This window comes from Mus pahari, chromosome 11, assembly GCF_900095145.1.
Source record: "Mus pahari chromosome 11, PAHARI_EIJ_v1.1, whole genome shotgun sequence".
Lineage (NCBI taxonomy): Eukaryota > Metazoa > Chordata > Mammalia > Rodentia > Muridae > Mus > Mus pahari.
The window spans coordinates 36,448,239-36,460,142 of NC_034600.1; the positions used below are offsets into that span (position 1 = coordinate 36,448,239).

The 11,904-nt window shown below is 34.0% G+C and overlaps 1 long non-coding RNA gene across 1 annotated transcript in view; it reads left to right on the plus strand.

Moving 5' to 3' along the window:
• The window catches only part of LOC110328760, a 148,871-nt gene that overhangs the window by 44,962 nt on the left and 92,005 nt on the right, over window positions 1-11,904 (plus strand). Inside the window, exon 3 of the long non-coding RNA XR_002380882.1 lies at window positions 3,578-3,585. This is a non-coding gene — a long non-coding RNA (uncharacterized LOC110328760). The remainder of the gene's footprint in view (window positions 1-3,577; window positions 3,586-11,904) is intronic.

An 11,904-nucleotide genomic window follows, 5' to 3' on the forward strand; every position in this document is an offset into this window, starting at 1 on the left:
TCACAACTTTTCTAGCCTTTTTGGGAAAGGCTACTTTGGTGTGTTTTGGTGCTCTGTCTTCCTCTCTCATCCCCTCCCATTCTCTGCTCTTCTTTTCTCTCTCCTTGGCCTCTTCTCATTTTCTGTTTTGCTCTGTCCTCTTGTTTGTGTACATACAATCAATTGTTGAATTTCATTTTTTATCCTGTCTATTGGTTTAGTCTTTGGAAAAAAAAGATTTCTTCATATCTGTCACAGCTCATGTTTAATCACCTGGACAGCATCCTTCTGTTTCTTTGGAAACTGATATTAATTCCCTATAATTAAAAATGGATGATAAAATTAAATAAATGTAGATGATAATTTTAAATTAAATTGGCTGAAAAATGAACGAAATGCATTTATTTCATATTTTATAATAATCTGCTGAAATTTTTTTCTGTCATGAAATATACCAGTCAACATTTTTAAACTTAGTTTTTCCCTGGAAATAAAAACATTGGAAATTGTGAATAGAAGTTATCACTAAGCTCTCAGTGCTATGCTTGAAATGCTTCTCAAATTATAGTGAGTGGTGCATGTATTTTCCTCAGAATTGTTGAAGCAGGAGCCAGGTTTGGTCTTGCATGTCTTTAATGATCCATGGAGCATGAGATATTCTATTGTGTACAGTAACAAACTCTCTCCTTCCAATGTTGTCTAAGTTCCAAAGTCATATACTTGGGACAATTTCATAGTACCCCTTAGTCTTTGAGAACTTTCAGTGCTTTGGAATAAGGTTTAATTTGTCAAAACCATCAATTTAGAATTCATCTTTACTTTCTCTCTTCTCTCTTTTTCTTGAGGTTTTCCTTTCTTTGTTTTAGGAAGGGTCTCAAATTCATACCTTAGCATGACCTCAAAATCAAGATAATGTAGCCTCAGCATTACAAATCCTGGGATTACAGATACAATCACCATGCCTAGCTACAACTTTTAAACTGACATTGTTTTCCACATATAATGCCATACACATTTATCAAATTTGTAGTGTGCTTTACATTCATATGACCAACACCCAAAGATAATACAGAACATTTCTATCACTCTGGAACACCCACTCACACATTTCTCTGTAACTTAGATGCTATCCATTACATTAGGACATCAACTAATAGTGTGCTGCAGATGGAATCACTTTAATTAGAAAGAGAAGCAACAGTTAAAAATCTAACCTTAAAGTCAAACTGAATACAAAATTTACACTCCTTCAGAATGTCTGTAACTGTAATCATGATTTAGCAAACAGCTGTGAATCATGATATTGGCTTAGATTTTATTTAAAATGTCAATACTGATTACAGATGCAAAATATGATACTATGTTCACATTCAAAACTTGTATATACTAATAAATTTTTTAAGTATTTTATACATGGGTAGAGTATTTAAAATTTACACCCCTCTTTCCCTCTTTAAATTCTTTAACATATAACTTACTCCCCTCAAATTCATGACTTCCTCTTTAAATATATATATGTACATATATATAATTTATATATATATGCAAGTGTTCATAATATATATATTACATATGTATACACACATGAATACAAATATAACCTGCTGACTCTATTTATTATTGTTCATATGCATACATGTTTAGGACTAATCACTTGGGACTGGAAAACTTATTAGAGGGTCATCCCTGAAGGAGATATATTTTTCTTCTCTTAGAATCCATTAATTGACTATATAGCTCTTTATCTAAGAGTAGGATTATGTGAGATTTCCCTCATCAGCAAGGACATGATCAACTGGTCTTTATATTGTTCAGACCTTGTTAGGGCTACCATATTTTTGAGATCTCCTGGGGCATCTTCCCTATCCTATATAAATGACAGTACTTGGAAGCAGATGTCCTCATCTTCTGGTTCATAAAATATTTCTGCCCTCTCTTCTGTAATGTTCACTGAGCCTTAGGGATAGGACCTGTGCTATACCTAGTTTATGTATCAAAAGGGTTGGGCACTCTACAATCAGTTGTTTTCAACATTCTGAGTAGTTGTGTCTTTTGGTAATGGTCTATGTCTTCTACCAAAGGAAGCATCTTTAATGAAAGATGTGACTATAAGGATAAGTATTATAATATAGTTAAGAGTTACACTAATTGAAAAAAAAAGTGTCAGTAGTTGGTTCTTTTCTAGGATCTATGATCTTATCAGCAAAGGGTAGTTCTTTATTTTACAGTACCTTGCAAGAATTCTCTTCTATACATTGGGCCTTATGTCCAAGTAGAAGGCTATTGGTTACTTTTAAGATATAAATGCCATTATTGTATCCTTGGGGCTATCTTGATGACTGATCATTGTGGGTCACAGGTTTTAGTGATATGGAGATCTATGGTTGCCTTTTTCTCTTCGTAACTGATAAAATATTTGGATACAGTAAGAGGTCATTCTTAATGATGGGGCTGTAGGGTCAGTTTTTTTTTTTTTTTTTTTTTTTTTTTTTGTTTTGTTTTTTAAGTTCTGTGTCTAAGATGTACAGTTTCTTCATCAATAGGGTCATGCATTCATTTAGAACTTTTATATATTTGAGGACTTGCTTGTTATGTTGTTTTTTGTCTCATCATGTGATGATATGTCCTTTTCAGTTTATTCCTCTGCAAAAATATTGAAGCAAAGAGACCAATGTGATTATTTCAATATTTGCTACACTAAACATCATATTAAACCTAAAATTTACTACCTCAATAGAAGGTACATATTTCTCCTATCAGCTAAAGAAAATCAAATTAAAAAAAAAATCCCAAACTGATGCCCTCCTATGTTAGCTATATTGATCAGGTTGGTTTGTCTGTTTATAGTAGTCATTATTCTTGAACAAGTTAAATTCATTGCATTTGTGCAGATAGAAGAATATCTTAAAAGAGGCTGGGTTCTCATTTAGGGAATTCTGAGTGGATGTGTTATGAGCTCTTTACTGATATCTTACCTCAATTTCTTTCTTCCAATTTCCTTAACACAGTAGGGAATTAGTTATGTATCCAACTTGGTATAGTTGTTCCCTCCTGTCTGGAAAAAAATGACTCATAACATAAACCCTAGGAGATGATTTGGGTGATTAATCTTACATCACCATTCTTTTCAACTTATGCATGGAAAACTCCCTGGATATGTCTTCTGGGGCATATATTCAATTAGTATCTTGACCTTGTCTCGGTGCCCTCAAATGAATTTAACCCAGGCTTCCAGCATTTAATTTACTGCTCTTATTGATCCTCAATAAGCACTTTCCAGTGTACACTTATTGAATATCTACTTTGCACATATAATTCATGGAAATACTAATTTCCCAGTGCTTGTCCTGGGATAACACCTAACAGTTAAATTTGCAGCCGACCAATTGACATGCATGTACAAATAATTAAATTGGGACTCTCTGGTCATAGTTCTGATAACAGAATTAATGACCATGGACCCTTTTCAGCCAGCTTCATAGTAATGTTACCTAAAAAAAAGAATATTGTAATAAAAGAAATCAATGCACCACCAATCAGCTTAGAAAAAACAGAAAATTAACATATATGAGAAACTAGACAGATCCTATTCCTATAGAAAGCCAGGTTAAAGCAACAGTGACTATATTACCACTGTTTGGTGATAGCTGTGGTTGGTCATAGCCAGTGGGAATATTCACCTTAGAAGAGAGGAGGAGTCTATGCATCATCAGGATGTGAGGGTCAAGAACTGAACCCTACTAAGAGATGGCTTACTTGCTAAATGCTTAATAGAGATTACATTATACTAAGGTAAAAATCATATAGAACCTTGATTCTTCCTCAGTGAAAACAGACTAAAAGACTTTGTATGTGTACTAGTGTGCTATGATGAAAATTACAAAATATCAGATTTATGGAACATGGTGGCAAACACAGTGTGTGTGATACTACTTGCAACATTATCATACTTTAATGCCATTGCAACTAGGTGTTGAAATGGGAAATCTGTCATTTCTATTTGTGTTGCATATTTAGAGTGATACATAGTTGCTTCCAGATGTAGTTAAGCACAGTCTAACTTGTTAGCATTAGTATGGTTTCAAAGAATGCCTCAAGTACACCAGAATGCTGACTCAAGTGAGTATGGCAAGGAGCAGCCTAGTGTCTCAGGTGGGTGCCTGGATGTCAGGAACTCTGAACCTGTCTCAACCTTACCTAGTTTCCTGGCATGTTCCACTGCCCCACAACCCACAAGAAGTGCACACGGTTCATCTGGCACATCCTCTACATGTGTGTAGAGAACCTAGGTCCAGTCATCCATGACCTTTGGTTGGAGGTTCGGCCTCTATGGTCCCCTATGGGCCCAGGTTTGTTGGCTTGGTTGTTCTTATGGTGGGCAGGGTTCTTCAGTGATCTGGCACTGAGATCATGGGACGAGTATCATGGTATGCTGCTGGATCCTCGGCATTATTGCTGCTCTGAGCTAACAGTGAAATATGTGACATTGGGTTTGGATTAATCAACAGGGCCCATAGTCTTAAACACATTTGGTTTGGAAGTAAGAAAAATTAAAGGTAAAAGTTTGCCTTTCTGTTGCTAACTAAAGTTCCCAGTTCCCAGTCATGTCTCTAAGGTCTGGGAGCTGATGCTTCATTTCTACCTCCTAAACTCTGCCCAACCTCACTTCTACAGAAAGAAGACATATTTTTTAAATCAAGCAGTATAATAAAAAGAAAGAAAAGAAATAAAAAGCAAAGATACATTTTATAGAGTCACAGGAACAGCTTCATTCTAATGAATTGCTGGAGAGCTCTTAAGTTCCCCAGACTTTCACATTGGCATGTGAGGAGGAGTCACAATTTAATTATTAAAAATGTTTTCAATGAAAGACGATTTTATTCTCATTATGTAAACTCATAATATTGCACTCTAGAGAGGATAGTGGGATAAATCAAACTGATAAATATTCAAGTTCAAAATATATTGAAGACTAGATAGTGAAGAAAACTATAAACATTCTAAAACGCTATGGTTAATATATGAAAGTTGCAGGGGCTTCTCTAACATTTATGAGAACTTTAGCACCAAATGGTCTTACAATTTATATGTTATCAAGTTAAAAAATGATTCTAACACTCAATAACTAAAACTGATAATCATGGTTCATGCCTAGAATCTTAGTACTATGGAAGTTGAAACTGAAAATTTGCCCTGAGTTTTGTGTCAGCGTAGATTATAGGTTGAATTCTAGAATACACAGTCTGGGCTACAGCATTTAATCCTATCAAATAAAACAAAACAGAAATATCAGTGATTAAAGATAAACATTTAACTTTGCAAAATAATATCATTATAATATTTTCTGTACTATGAAAATTTGAGCAGAATGTAAATTGACAATAAAAAGTACAAAATATTTGTAGAAATATTTTAGGTAGTTAAAAATAAGTAGACACATTTTCATTTTTCTGCATAGTCAGCTATAGTTTCTGAGGATTTCTTTCTCAAAAATCTTTATGCCTAATTTTGTATTTTAGATTTTTAAATCTATTTTAAGTTAATACTTCTCTAAACACAAATGAGACCATAACTAAAAGTAAAAAATAAGTACATATTTGGAATATTTGTTGTGTTCTTGTTGTCTAAGCATATAGATTTAATAGGTAACCAATTTGTCTTTTCTTTTGCTTACATAATTGTGCTTCTGAGTGGTGTTTTGCTTTTCTGTTTTGTTTTGCTTTGTTTTGTTTTGTTGTTTTGTTTTGTTTTGCCTTCAACAGCATGCAAGCCCTGAAGAGGCTCTACTTCTTACAGCTACAGTAAGAATACCTTGCCAAGGCAATGAAGGAAGGCAGTGTTTATTTTTCAGATGACCATTTGAGAGTCTAGTCCATCATGGCAGAGAAGACATGCAAACAGGAGATTGAAAGTGCTGTGTTCCTTTCATCCATAGCCAGAAAATAGAGAGCAATGAACACTGGAATACAACTCACCTTCTCCTTTTACACCATTTAAGATCCCTGACCCTGGAAAGCTGCCTCCCTCATACTGGAGGTGGTCTTCTCACCCCAGAGATTTTCCACAGGGAAAACAGATTCTGTCAAGTTGACATCATTAACCTCTCCAGTATCAAGTTCATACATTTATAATGGATAGAGAGTTTTCTCTTATCTTTATTGATGTTATAATATAATTGCACTTCTTCTTTTCCTTTCCTACCTCAAACTCAAGATTACCCGTCTCAATACTTCTTCAAGTGTATGGCCTCTTTTTTTCATTAATTGATATTATATGAATATATACACATAGGTACATATCCCAAAACAAACCCCAAACATTTTATATGTAGGTCACCATTGTCCCAGCCTCATAGCCATGGTACCTTCCAGCTAGACTGCTAGGCTGGCTGCTTTGTGCTAGGATATTCTTTGGAGAATTGCACTCATTTACCAGCCACTGTTCAGCCTGCTTTTTCATGTCACCTTCCTCACATCTACATCATTTCCAATATGTACAGGTCAAGTAAAATGTGCCAAGAATTAGCATTTATGTTCACTATATTGGTAGCCTTGCACCAATAGTAATTTTAAATTTATTGTGACTCTTTCTTGTTGACTGCAATCAAATGGAAAGCCTGTACTGTCATTTTCCTGACAGTATAAAGCTGTTTGCTTGTATTTGGAAGGGAATATAATTTAGATGTCGACAATTGTAAAACATTTTTTCTGATATGCAGCATTGATTTTCTTAGAATTAATCCCCACTCCCTTCCCCCTTTCCCTTGCGTGTGTTTGTGTGTGTGTGTGTGTGTGTGTGTGTTTGTATGTGTGTATTGTAGAAGGTAAAGAAAGTTTTTTGCACATACAGACTATAAGGTCAATTCATAATGTAAAAGCAAAAAGCTACCAGAGAAAATAGTAGAAAATAAATATGCTACAAAGAGATAAAAGCATATGGATGCAAATATTTCTAGATGAAATTTCAACCCCCCAGTGTGAGTGAGTCTCCAGTGTCACAAGGCTCTTTAACAATATACAAATGATCAGATAACTCCTTTGAAGGAGTGGAGTAAAATACTTAGCCAATACGTACCAGACCCTGGGCTGGGCATACTGGGAAAATACAAAAACTGACAAGTTTTAGAAAGTAGACTATTTTTCATGATATAAATCATAAATGATAAAAATTGTAATTTCACATGGTAGTTTAATTATCTTGCTAACTACATTAAAAATGTAAAAACAGGAAGTGATAATGCTACAATATTATATGAAATTAATTATTGTAGTCTTCAGTATTGGCCTCAGAGTCTCTAATTTTGTCAATTCATGTAAAACAATAATTACAGAAAGGTGAAAACATTCCAATACTAAAATCATAAGAACATCATCTGTGATATGAAAAACTCATAATTCAAATAGGAGTGGTTTAAATGAGAATGGCCCCATAAGCTCATACATTTGAATGTTTGGTCCCCAGTTGATTGAACCATTTGGGAAGAACTAGGAGGTCTATCTTGTTGGAGGAGAGGGCTTTGAGTTTTCAAAAGTCTATGCCATTCCAAGTTAGCTCTCTCAGCCCCCGACTTGCACATCAGAACAAAAACCATCAGTAATTATTATAGCACTGTGCCCCCTTGCTGCCTTGCTTCCTGCCAGTGTGGTCATAGACACACCTTTTGAAAGTGCAAGTTCCTGGAAATCTCTTTCTTCTATTAGTTGTTTTGGTCATGATCTCTCCCAAGAAATAGAAAAGTAACTAAGACAGAATATTTTAAAACAAAGCATGTTAATAAAACAAGACATTATGCATCCATAAAAAGTAATGTATTTAAATATACTTGCTTTAGATGAAGAAATATTTCAGGGAAAAAGACCAATACATATAGGATACAAATTGAATTTTTAAAAATTTAAGAAAAATTTAGAAGCAAGCTATATGTCAAAGGTATTATCAAATATCACATGGTGTTAGGTAAAATTGTATTTTACCAATAAAAGATTGTTATGAATCTATATGACCTCAACAAACATAATTGAGGAAAAAATATAAGAAAAAATTGGAGTATAGGGAGATGAGGGAAGTTAATACACAAGTTTTCAAATTTTTCAGATTTGAAGAAAAGCAAAATAAGAAGTCAGAAAACATAACAAAAGATACAGAAGACAAAGAAAATAGGAAAGAAATTTAAAAAGACAGCATCATGACGCTTGTACTCTACAAATATCAGAATTGCACTCATGTGTCCCTAGTGCATATTTAGAATTTGATCAAAACCTCATATTTTGCTAATAGCTCTCTCTCTCTCTCTCTCTCTCTCTCTCTCTCTNTACAGGTCTGTTTGCCCACACATGGGTCCTGAAAGAGGATATAAAGCTAATTTGGTTGGTTTTTTTTTTTTTTTTTTTTTTTTTTTTTTTATTATATGTAAGTACACTGTTTTTTTTTTTTTTCACTCTCTCTCTCTCTCTCTCTCTCTCTCTCTCTCTCTCTCTCTCTCTCTCTTTCTCTCATTCCAAGAATTATTATTCCAGTGTCCCATGGATTTACCCACTGTGATTGGGAGGTCTTATCACTTCTTTTAGCAAACTTTTTTTGTGTCTACTTTGACAATTTTTACTTTATTACTTTTGTTTTCTAATTTTACTGTATAGCTGATTAGAGTATTGATTTTAAATTTTCACATTCATATGTGTGTTGATTCCTTTTTAGCAATTCTGGAAAATTGAGAATTGAGCATGGCTTTTCTATCTATTTTCTATTTTTTTTTCAGAATTAGGTTATTAGAAGATATATATATATATATATATATATATATATATATATATATATATATATCAATAGTAGGAAATTTTGCCAAGCATATACTATATTCTGGGTTTTTTGTATATAATTTTGCATAGTGACAGGGACTTACAATTTTGTCAATGTTTTTCATAACATTTATAAGAAACATGGAGGTATTGCAAAAATTAGAGTAAAGTAGGCTGACATGGCATTTAAAGCATTTACTTGCTTTATCATATGTCTTTTGAGATAAATTAGGTAACTCTCATAATATGAAATTCATCCTTTTAAAGTATTCAATGCCTTTATCATATCCTCAGAAAATTTATTATTAAAAATAGATAACTTTAGGATAGTTTTGTTTCTCCCATATGACCAGTAGAACATTCATTGACAATTGCTACCAATATCCTCAAAGGTTCTGGCTACTATTTATCTATTTCCTTCTTCTACAAATTTGTTTATTAATGATATTAAATATAAATGAATCATACACCATCCAGCTATTTATGATTCTTCTTTCACTCAGTCTGCTCGTATCACATCAGAACTTACTTTATTACTGACTGATATTCCTTCATATGATATGGTAATCTGATTAATATTCTCCACTAAAATGTCCATGCTCTAATTCCCAGAACTCATGAATGTGCCTTGAAGAGAAAATGTGAAATTTTGGATAGCCTGCATATGAGGTCTAAGAAGAAGTAGAGGCACAATAGATAGGGCATTGTTTTAATGAAGAGCTAAATTGTAAAGAGTGTTTGATAATCATGAAGATTGAAGAAGCCATTGATGAGAACTGTAAATGAAATGAGGAAACATCTATACTTTATGAAAGATACGAAACTCCTTTTTCCTCTTTTTTCTTTTACTAAAAATAGATAGTATGTATTTGTTCATATGTTTTTTATAAGCTTTCAAGTCAATGATAACCAAGCTAGAATTTATTAAGCTACTGAGAATAGGCATAGTGTAAAAGACTAGAAGGAACAGATAGATTTCATTAGGAAAGAGGAAGAGATTAGATATTTATGGATATATGGAGAGGTTCTGAATCTTAAGATTAAGTATGAGGAGGAGTACAGAGGGGTTTGTGGGAAGGAATATGGGGAGACACAACTAATATTTGAAGGTTAGTATGGAAACCTAATATAGTAGAAACCTCCTAAAATATAAATATAGACCAAGGTGATCAAAATGGAATTGCCAAACAGTGGAAGAGACAAAGTCCCATCTAGCCATCATTTGTTATGAAACGAAGCTTCCAGTATTGGATTGGGTTACATGTAATTGAATTGTTGGTCAAGGGGATCCCATGTGAATTTCCAAACAACCTGCATTGTTGCCAAAACTATAGGTTGTTCCCCACAAACTGACATCATTACCCAAGATACAATTCACAGACCAAATGAAGCTCAAGAAGGAAGACCAAAGTATGGATACTTCGGTCTTTTTTAGGAGGGGGAACAAATTACCCATGAGAGGAGATACAGAGACAAACTATGGAACAGATACTGAAGGAAAGGTCATCCAGAGACTGCCCCACCTGGGGATCCATCCCAAATAACAGTCACCAAACGCAAACGCTATTGTGGATGCCATCAAGTGCTTGCTGACAGGAGCCTGATGTGTCTCTTGAGAGGCTCTTACAGAGCCTGACAAATACCGAGGTGGATGCTCTCAGTCAACCATTGGACTGAGCACAAGGTTCCCAATGGGGGAGCTAGAGAAAGGACCCAAGGAGCTGAAGGGGTTTGCAGTCCCATAGGAGGAACAACAATATAAACCAACCAGNCCCCTCAGAGCTCCCAGGTACTAAACCACCATTTTGTTAATTTTGGTCATGATATAAGATGAAGGGGCCATTAAATAACTACAGGTAACATTAGTAAATATCAAATATTTTTTCAGAATATCAAATATTTATTCAGAATATTTTCTATGATTGACAATATACTTAATATTTTACATATCTATCTCATTAAAGCCCTCTGCCAACTATGGTAATGATACTAAAATCAAGTAAACACATTATTTTAAATGAATTTTAGTAGTTATTGAAGGTATAGAATGGTTGAGGGTAAAATCTCTATTGCTTTTTGAGACATGAAAAAATAAGAGCATGTGCTATATCATGAAAGAAACATTGAAAATTATGGCATATTCGACTGTTAGAACTATAACATGTAAACCAGAAATTAATCATCTGGAGTTTTAGGAATAAATCCAGGTCATAATTCTGCATACATACATACATACCATACATACATACATGCATACATACATACACATGTAAAATACCCATACACATTAAATTGTGTGAAATGTGTGTGTGTGTGTGTGTATGTGTGTGTGTGTGTGTGTGTGTGTGTGTGTGTGGTATCACTTCTTCTAAAATCCTTCAGTGGCTGTCCAATGTTACAGACCAGCACCATGAAAAGTCTTCCCCAGTGTAATCCTCCTCTTCATTTCAGATCTCTTCTAACAAGCTGTCTTTTTACCTGGAGAAGTTCACCTACATTGGCTTCCTTGTAATTTTTTCAATGCTACAGACAGGGCCATTCAGTTAATTTTTTTGTCTACCATCTCCTTCTCCTAGAACATTTTTCCAAGTATCATTTATATGATTCTTTAATTTATTCTTACCTCTTCTTGTGGAGAGTGTCTCGTATATCTTCTTTCTTGAAACCAGATTGTATAATTACCTTCTTCACATTTAATCTGTTGATGTGCTTCACGCTTCTCCAATTATGTATTCCCATTTGGTTAGGTGCTTATGGACTGTCTCACACGTGTTTCTGAAATGATTGCAATATCCCTATCACCTGTACTCATCCTAGGCAGCCAGGGCCATTCAGTTATTTCTTTGTAATGCTACTTAAAATTAATAATTGAGCATCTCTCTCTCTCTCCTTAAGTGTCCTGAATATAAGAGCTTTTCAAAACCAATCCCCTACGGCTACTGGAACAACTTAATACACTGAACAATAGAGAATTTTACATTGATTAATATTTAAAGTTGACAACTTTCATTAATTTTTTTGAGGTGTAAATGAAAAACAAAAATATAAAACAAAAACAAATGCAGAAGGGAGGTAGAAAAAAATATAGCTTCTATAATTGTATTAGTTAGGGTTTTACTGCTGTGAACAG